Source organism: Balaenoptera musculus, chromosome 17, assembly GCF_009873245.2.
Source record: "Balaenoptera musculus isolate JJ_BM4_2016_0621 chromosome 17, mBalMus1.pri.v3, whole genome shotgun sequence".
NCBI lineage: Eukaryota > Metazoa > Chordata > Mammalia > Artiodactyla > Balaenopteridae > Balaenoptera > Balaenoptera musculus.
The window spans coordinates 52,203,133-52,213,840 of NC_045801.1; positions in this window are offsets into that span (position 1 = coordinate 52,203,133).

Sequence of the window (10,708 nt, forward strand, 5' to 3'; positions counted from 1 at the left end):
TGTTCATTGATACAGACAACACATTTGTCAGTAGGTAAGTTTGTTTTGTTTTTGTTCTGAGTGAAATTTTATTGTTCTTGGGGAAGAAAAAAAAAGAGCAGATTTGTGAAATTATATAGAAAATGTCTGCCAGAATTCTAGTATGGTAGTAGCAAGGCTTACACAGACAACCCAATGGTTGTCTATGTAAGTTCTTTATTAACTTCTAAAATCTTCCATTTCCTAAACTTCTCATATGGAACAAGTCCAATTAAAGAAACATTACCAGCAAGAATAGGATGGATTGGAGTTGGGCAAGACAGGAGGAGGGGTAAACCAGTTAGCGGACAGACGAAAGCAGCCCTCTGGACCTCATTTTCTCATGTGCAAATTGATGATACTTTTTTGAGACTATTCTGAGACAACAATGATTTTTAAAGAATATTCTAAGACACCAAGTATTAAAGAATCAGAGGCAGAATCCACATTCAAAAAATCTTGTTGACTCTAACGAGTAGAAATACTGTCCTTTAGAAGAGATATTTCCAGGAGAAAGAGAGAAAGTTATCTCAAGTTTACATGAGAACTAGGATATAGAAAACTTCAAGATCCCATTTAAAAGATCTTGCTAAGGGACTTCCCAAATCACTCTACGTGAAGAAAGTTCTTCAATCTTTTCCAGTTTACTGGAATAAAGATCTTTTCTCATACACTCTTAACCAGATTGAGTTAAGAACCTAAGTCTTATCAGTGCATGGCTTCAATTTTGAAACATCTTTCTCAATCTGTGACTTGATGGTCTTAGATTTGTTACAATTCCCTTCAGGACATTGTTAATGGGAGCCTCTGGAAAAACAGGCTTAGAGACCAAACACTGGCTCAACCCAACCTCTTTCAAGGGACATTTCAGAAATAACTACAAAAAATAATTTTAAAAATCTACACATTTCACTCTGTGGTGTAACATTTTAAAAGTTCACTTTTAATATTTTATTTAGATCTTAAAAATGAATATCAGGTGAACTAAGGAATATTGAGCTCAGTTCTGCCACTGCTCCTTACTAACAGCATAAATGGCAATTAGATCATCAGGTCCTGTGTGTCTCTGTGACACCCACAGACTATGAGAGCCAAGTATATAAAGAGTCAGTGTGGAAAAGACGATTTGGACATTATAGTAACAAAGCAACTGAAAGATTATACTCTGCTGAAATTGACTCTAAGCAAATGCCTTTGTGGTGCATTAAAGTCACCATAGTATTTTTTCCTTACTTCCTGAACTAATACGTTATCCATAAGAAATGGACCCTGTTAACAAGAGCTAAGTCTTTAACTAGCAAAGTTTTTAAGAGCTGGTAGTAATCACACTGAGCTCTGAATTTGAGTGGGCGTGCCGTGTTGAATGCTCTGGAATGGAAACCTTGCTCTGATAATCCCTGAGCTAAAAAACGACGCAGAACACAAAAGGCATCCCGACTACGGGAACTGGCAACGCTCCCCTTTTCTGTAACCAAACCAGTACGATTCGTCATTGCTGAACCATCTTCACTTCTACTCTCCCCATCAGCATTTGCTGCCTTGTAGCATTGTATCTTGCTGGTCTTCTCTAAGAAGAATTTAGAACGCTTTTTTTTAAAGGAGACCCAGAATATCACGCTAGTCTTCTGAATATATGGAGACTAGGAGATATGATGCTATATATGTGCAGGAGAAGCATCCCCTTTCATAAACAGAACTGTGAAGTTGCCATCATCTGGCATTTTCCAGGATGTGTGTGTAGAGGATGCAGTGTTGTAATACAAGTTCATTTTGTAAAATACAAATCATCCTAATGAATGAATAAAACTTATCCATAATCTTACTACACAAAGACCACTACTCAGATTTTGGTACACAATCTCTAGATAGACAAAATCAACCTGGAGAGAGAGCAAGAGAGAGAGAAAGGGAAAAGGGAGAGAGAGAAAGGGAGGGAGGGAGGGAGGGAGGGAGGGAGGAAGGAACGGAGGACAAATTGAGACTTTATGCTTTTATGATTTGCTTGTTTTGTTTGTCAATAATTTTTTAATGTTCTTCCATGTCAGTTAATAAATTTCTATAAGGTAATCTTTAATGACAAAATAGTATTCTAGTAAGTCATAGTATTCTAGTAAATGCTATAATTTATCCTTTACAGTTAGACATTTGAGTTGTTGTCAATATTTTTTTTCAGGTGACTCTGAGGTGATTGTATTGAACAACATGTACATAAATATTTACACACTGGCAGTTTTTTTCTTGGCATAAATTTACAAAAGATGAAAGAGTAGGCATATTTCAAGCTTTTTTACTCTGAAATTTGCATAATTTCCTCTGAAAGGCACACCTGGTGTCCTAGGGACAGTGAGGAGTCCTCTTCCATATGGGATCACAGTTGTCATTGTTCAGGGACAATCAACAAAATATAGGCTCTAATGCTTTGATAAAGAGAATCTCCTTAGGAAAAAATAATATTGGGTTTTTGCTCTCATTTGAGGGAAACTTGAGATTCCCTAAATCTTGCAGACTGGCCTTAGCACCCACAGCAGATCCATTGGGCCATGTCTGATCATCTGTGGCAGTTGAAGGTGACTTGGGGAAATGAGTTTCCTGTCTTTAACAGGGTGTCAGGAGCTCCTACCTGCCCTAGGGGAGAAGAAGGGGATATTGTCATTCTTCATTAAGTGGGATTTAAAGAATCCAAATCCATCCTCTCTCTACAACAAAGCCTAAAGTCATAGACCTGACAACTTTGAACCATGACTTATATTCACAGAGTGCAGCTGCTTTGCATTTTCTCTATCATGTTTCCATGAATACACCCACGTTTTCTATCTTACGTAATTTTTATAATCCTTTATAAACTGTATACCTCTTTATGTACACTCCCTTCTCGCCCTCTTTTATTTACCACATACACTTCCCTATTGCACAGAATTCCTACATCTATATTTTATTTCCTGTTCCTGAGTCTCCTTCCAGATGACCTGGCTCTTTCTAAGAAAGGGAAAGAGCTAGACCACTAATGATCTGGGAGTAACTTGGGGAGTAGTAGCAAACATCATGGAAAAACAACATAAATTATTTCTGTTCATTGCAGTCAAAACTTTCAGCAATTGCTTTGAGTTTAAAAGTTCATTTACACAAAGCCACAATGAGATACCACATCACACCTACCAGGATGGTGTTGATGAGGGTCCGAGAAATTGGAACCCTTGTACATTGCTGGTGGGAATGTAAAATGGTGCAGCCGCATTGGAAAAGAGTTCGGCTGTCCCTCACAAAGCTAAACATACACTACCATATGATCCATCAATTCCATAACTAGGTATATACCCAAAGAACTGAGAGCAGGGACTCAAATAGATACTTATATGCCAATGTTCATTGTAGCATTATTCACAATTGTCAAAACGTGGAAACAACTGAAGTGTCCATCAACAGATGAACGGTAAACAAAATATGGCATATATATGCAATGAAATATTATTCAGTCATAAAAAGAAATGTTCTGATACATGCTGTAAAAGAATAAACCTTGAAAATATTATACTAAGTAAACAAATCAGACACAAAAGAACTCTACTACGTGAACTATCTAAAATAGACAAATTTGTCAAAACAGAAATCGACAGATGAATGGATAAAGAAGATGTGGCATATATATACAATGCAATATTACTCAGCCATAAAAAGAAATGAAATTGAGTTATTTGTAGTGAGGTGGGTGGACCTAGAGTCTGTCATACAGAGTGAAGTAAGTCAGAAAGAGAAAAACCAATACCGTATGCTAACACATATATGTGCAATCTAAAAAAAAAAATTGTTCTGAAGAACCTAGGGGCACGACAGGAATAAAGACGCAGACGTAGAGAATGGACCTGAGGACACAAGGAGGGGGAAGTGTAAGATTGGACGAAGTGAGAGAGTGGCATGGACATATATACACTACCAAATGTAAAATAGATAGTGGGAAGCAGCCGCATAGCACAGGGATATCAGCTCGTGCTTTGTGACCACCTAGAGGGGTGGGTTAGGGAGGATGGGAAGGAGACGCAAGAGGGAGGAGTTATGGGGATATATGTATATGTATAGCTGATTCACTTTGCTCTAAAGCAGAAAATAACACACCATTGTAAAGCAATTATACTCCAATAAAGACGTTAAAAAAATAAAAGAAAAGAAGTTACAGGGACTGAGAGGAGGGAGGGATGAGGAGTTATTGTTTCATGGTTACAGAGTTTCTATTTGGGGTGACGAAAATGTTTTGGAAATAGTGGTGATGGTTACACAACATTGTGAATGTAATGAATGCCACTGAATTGCACACTTAAAATGACAAATTTTTTGTATATTTTATTGCAATGAAAAAACTCAAAACTGTAATGCAATAAAAAACATTGAATTTTACACTTGAAACGGGTGAATTGTATGGTATGTGAATTATGTCTCAATCGTGCTTTTTTTAAGTTCACTTATAGAAGTTCTCCCTCTCTGCATCTGAATTACTGTGGTTAATAAGAAAGCACAGGTAAATTTCAAACATTTTTAATACTTTTTCAATTATCTTTCAGTGGCTTATTTTCCTCTTTCCTACTACAGCTCCTGGTAGTATAGAAAAATGCCTTACCTGCACTATGCTATACTTTGACTATATTTACTTACAAGAGTACACATTTCTCTATGTAGCTGCTTAATTTACATTACCTGAATAAAGCAATAGCTGATACTAATGGTTTCCATCAGAGCTAGGCTTCCTGCTGTGAAAAGGGTATAAACCATTCTCAATGATGCTAAGCAAACATTAGCTAACCTAAGGCTGAGATGACTCCAACTTTTTAATTTTTTAAATATTTTCAAAAACAGTTTGGGGAAAATAGTAGATACACATTTTTGCACCATAGGTAGAAAACAAAACACAACTTTTGGAGGAAATCTTTATTGTGTTTCAATACTCAAGGGTATGTAACAAGACTAAGAAAGAGAATGACCCAGTCTTACGGTAAAACAACATCTGTTTTGAGGATGAGGAGAACCTGTAGGGCATCGTGATGGGCTCTGAGTCCTTTTTCCCCACTTTTTGGATGGACCATTTAACATCTTACCTGTAGTTTCACTTAACTTTTACCCACAGTTTTTCTCATATAAAATAAGAATGATACAAATCAGGGTAGTTGTGAAGATCAAATGAAATATTTTGTAAAGTGATCAATAGCATCTTAGTTCTCAGCAATGAACAAGTAATGTCAAGTAAAAATCAGCTAATAAGAATTTGTTTGATCATTTCCAGATTTCCTGGGCAGTGGCTAAAGATTTTATTTTCTCCTTTTTCCAACACAACTCTTTTTTTTAAATTAAGTTTTATTGGAGTATAGTTGATTTACAATGTTGTGTTAGTTTCAGGTATTCAGCAAAGTGAATCAGTTATACAACTACATATATCCAATCTTTTTAAGATTCTTTTCCCATATAGGACATTACAGAGTACTGAGTAGCATTCCCTGTGCTATACGAGGTACTTATGAGTTATCTATTTTATACACAGTAGTGTGTATACGTCAATGTCAATCTTACAATATATCCTTCCCCCCCTTTCCCCCCTTGGTAACCATAAGCTTGTTTTCTACATGTCTGACGATATTTCTGTTTTGTAAATAAGTTGATTTGTACTGTTTTTTTAGATTCCACATATAAGTGATGTCATATGATATTTGTCTTTATCTGTCAGACTTAGTTCACTCTGTATGACAATCTCTAGGTCCATCCATGTTGCTGCAAATGGCATTATTTCGTTCTTTTTTTTTAATCTCTGAGTAATATCCCAATGTGTATATGTACCATATCTTCTTTATCCATTCCTCTGTTGATGGACATTTACATTGCATCCATGTCCTGGCTATTGTAAATAGTGCTACAATGAACATTGGGGTGCAAGTATCTTTTCAAATTACGGTTTTCTCTGGATATATACCCAGGAATGGGATTTCTGGATCATATCGAAGCTCAATTTTTAGTTTTTTAAGGAACTTCCATACTGTTCTCCATGGTGGCTGTATCAATTTACATTCCCACCAACAGTGTAGGAGGGTTCTCTTTCCTCCACACCCTCTCCAATATTTATTGTTTGTAGATTTTTTGATGATGGCCATTCTGACCAGTGTGAGGTGATGCCTCATCGTAGTTTTGATTTGTATTTCTCTAATAATTAGTGATGTTGAGCATCTTTTCATGTGTTTTTTGGAGAAATGTCTTCTTTGGAGAAATGTCTGTTTAGAACTTTCACTCATTTTTTGATTGGGTTGTTTTTTTTTTGACATTGAGCTTCATAAGCTGTTTGTATATTTTGGAAATTAATCCCTTGTCCATTGCTTCATTTGCAAATATTTTCTCCCGTTCTGTGGGTTGTCTTTTCATTTTGTTTTTGGTTTCCTTTGCTGTTCAAAAGCTTTTAAGTTTAATGAGGTACCATTTGTTTACTTTTGTTTATGTTTTTATTAGTCTAGGAGGTGGATCAAAAAAGATCTTACTGCAATTTATGTCAGAGAGTGATACTATACATAGAAAATCCTAAAGATGCTACCAGAAAACTACTAGAGCTCATCAATGAATTTGTTAAAGTTGCAGGATACAAAATTAATGCACAGAAATCACTTGCATTCTTATACACTAACAACAAAAGATCAGAAGGAGAAATCAAGGAAACAATATCATTTACCATCTCATCAAAAAGAATAAAATACCTAGGCATAAACTTACCTAAGAAGGCAAAAAGAGCTGTACTCAGAAAACTATAAGATACTGATGAAAGAAATCAAAGATGACACATACAGATGGAGAGATATACCATGTTCTTGGATTGGGAGAATCAGTATTGTCAAAATGGCTGTACTACCCAAAGTAATCTACATATTTAATGCAATCCCTATCAAATTACAAATAACATTTTTCACGGAATTAGAACAAAAAATTTTACAGTTTGTATGGAAACACAAAAGACCCTGAATAGCCAAAGCAATCTTGAGAAAGAAAAATGGAGCTGGAGGAATCAGGCTCCCTGACTTCAGATTATACTACAAAGCTACAGTACTCAAGACAGTATGGTACTGGCACAAAAACGGAAATATAGATGAATGGAACCAGATAGAAAGTCCAGAGGTAAACCCACGCACTTAGGGATGGACCTAGAGATTGTCATACTGAGTGGAGTAAGTCGGACACAGAAAGACAAATATCATATGACATCGCTTGTATGTGGAATCTAAAAAAAGGGTACAAATGAACTTATCTACAACACAGAAATAGAGTTACAGATGTAGAAAACAAACCTATGGTTACCGGGGGAAAGGAGGAGGGGTAAGTTGGGAGATTGGGACTGACATATACACATTACTATATATAAAATAGATAACTAATAAGGACCTACTGTATAGCATAGGGAATTCTACTCAATGGTCTGTAATACCCTATATAAGAAAAGAATCTAAAAAAGAGTCATTATATGTATATGTATAACTGATTCACTCTGCTGTACAACTGAAATTAACACAACATTGTAAATCAACTATACTCCATGAAAAATTAAAAAAAAAAAAACCTACACACCTACGGCTCACCTAATCGATGACAAAGGAGGCAAGAATATACAATGGAGAAAAGACAGTCTCTTCAATAACTGGTGCTGGGAAAACTGGACAGCTACATGTAAAAGAATGAAATTAGAACACTCCCTAACACCATACACAAAAATAAACTCAAAATGGAATAAAGATCTGAATGGAAGGTCAGATACTATAAAACTCTTAGAGGAAAATGGGCAGAACACTCTTTGACATAAATTGCAGCAAGATCTTCTTCCATCCACCTCCTAGAGTAATGAAAATAAAAATAAAACTGAACAAATGGGACCTAATTAAACTTAAAAGCTTTTGCACAGTGAAGGAAACCAGAAACAAAACGAAAAGACAACCCTCAGAATGGGAGAAAATATTTGCAAATGAAGCAATGGACAAGGGATTAATCTCCAAAATATACAAACAGCTCATGCAGCTCAATATCAGAAAAAACAAACAACCCAATCAAAAAATGGGTGAAAGATCTAAACAGATGTTTCTCCAAAGAAGACATACAGATGGCTAAAAAGCACATGAAAAGATGCTCAACATCACAATTATTAGAGAAATGCAAATCACAACTACGATGAGGTATCACCTCACACCAGTCAGAACGGCCATCATCAAAAAATCTACAAACAGTAAATGCTGGAGAGGGTGTGGAGAAAAGGGAACCCTCTTACACTGTTGGTGGAAATGTAAATTGATACAACCACTATGGAGAACAGTATGGAGGTTCCTTAAAAAACTAAAAATAGAACTCCCATATGATCCAGCAATCCCACTCCTGGGCATATATCCAGAGAAAACTGTAATTCGAGAAGATATATGTACACCGATATTCATTGCAGCACTGTTTACAATAGCCATGTCATGGGAGCAACCTAAATGCCCATCAACAGATGAATGGATAAAGAAGATGTGGTACATATATACAATGGAATATTACTCAGCCATAAAAAAAGAATGAAATAATGCCATTTGCAGCAACATGAATGGACCTAAAGATTGTTATACACAGAAAGACAAATATCATATGATATCACTTGTATGTGGGATCTTTAAAAACGGTACAAATGAACTTATGTACAAAACAGAAATAGAGTTACAGGTGTAGAAAACAAACTTATGGTTACCAGGAGGTAAGGGGTGGGGGTAAATTGGGAGATTGAGATTGACATATACACACCACTATGTATAAAATAGATAACTAATAAGAACCTCCTGTATAGCACAGGGAACCCTACTCAGTACTCTGTAATGGCCTATATGGGAAAAGAATCTAAAAAAAGAGTGGATATATGTATATGTATAACTGATTCACTTTGCTGTACACCTGAAACTAATACAATATTGTAAATCAAATATACTCCAATAAAAGTTGTTTAAAAATATAAAGCACATAGAAGCAAAGAGTAAAATGGTGGTTTCCAGAGGCTGAAGGATTGAGGAAATGAGAAAATATTGGTCAAAGAGTGCAAGCTTTTTGTTATAGGATGAATAAGCTCTGGACATCCAATGTACAGTATGGTTAAAAATAATTTAATTAATAATACTGTATTATACACTTGAAATTTACCAAAACAGTAAATTTTTAGAGTTCTCACCACCAAAAAAAAAAAAGGTAACTATGTAAGGTGATGGATGTGCTAATTAACCTGAGTGTGGTAATCATTTCACAATGTATATATATTAAATCATCACTTTATACATCTTAAAAAACTTAAATGTATATAATTTTTATTTGTCAATCATACTTCAATAAAGCTGGGGAGGGGAATTATAAAAAATTTTTAATTAATATTATAAATCACAAAATGTAGCATCTCTCTGACCTTGCTTCTTTGGTCACATCTCTTTCTCTAACCACAGCCAGATATGGTTCTCTGCTCTTAAGAATTTATGTGATCAGATTGGACCCACCTGAATAATCTGGGATAACTTCCCAACTCAGTGTCTCTGCCTTTATTCACATCTGTGACATCCCTGTTCCCATGTGAGCTAATATATCCATAGCTCTGAGCGTTCAGATATGAGCATCTTTCAGGGCCATTTTATAACAATGAGGATATACATCTCTATGCAATGCCTGCTCTGAGGATGCTTCTCCCTACATCTATCTCATAGAGTGCTCTGATCTCAAACCCATAACCTAGTCCAAATAAGCCTTGGTTTAAGTCGTATTCTTCCATTACCAAGCCAAAACTTATTGTCATTACCCAGGTCAATTTTTACAGACTCCTACATCACAGATTGACAGATTTAATTTCCAATGTGCCTTTTACTCTTTTCTGGAAAATGGTAGCAAAAGGCATAAAACATTTTTAGAAGCTATATTAAACTTTGGGAAAGCTGACAAGGGAGAGAAGAAAGACAATACATTAAAATAGTTGAAAATAATACCACAGAACTGGTAATTAATAAATATTATTACTTACACTATGAAGAGCTTACTGTGCCTTTGCAAAAAAAAAAAAAAAAATCTTAATAGACTCTTCTGATGCTCCAGTAACCCTGGGTCTATAGATTTGCATTTGCACATCTGGAGCCAATACTCACCCCTATACTCCCAAGGAGACTTCCTCCTACAGTAGACGTGACATTTGTTTCTACAGTATCTTCAAGAGCTTGCATCTCACAGTGTTGTATTGTACCACATCCTGATAAAATAGATGCAACATTGTATTATCTCTCTTAATTAGAAAAAAACACCTCACTCTCAAGAGATGAACAAAGAAAACTGATAATACAGGTAAGAAAACTGTAAAATGTCTTAAGAGTTCCTTGCTGTTCTAGAACATCAGCTCATATACCATGCAGGTGTTAATGAGCCATTTGCTGGAAAAACATTTGGCTTCCAAAAATAGGATCTGGTTTATTGAGTTCATTTTCTTTTCTCTTGGTTTTTTGAATGATTGAATGTCCTCCTTCTTAAAGGCAAGGGCTGAACTGCTTTTCCTCCTGATGTTCCCTTCTAGTCCTATAATTCTATGCATCTAGATTTTCCTCCTTGTATAGTGGACAAATGATTGTTGCCTCTGCACAAGTCCTTTTTTTAAATTTATTTAAAAAATTTTATACAATTTTTTAAAGTTACTTTC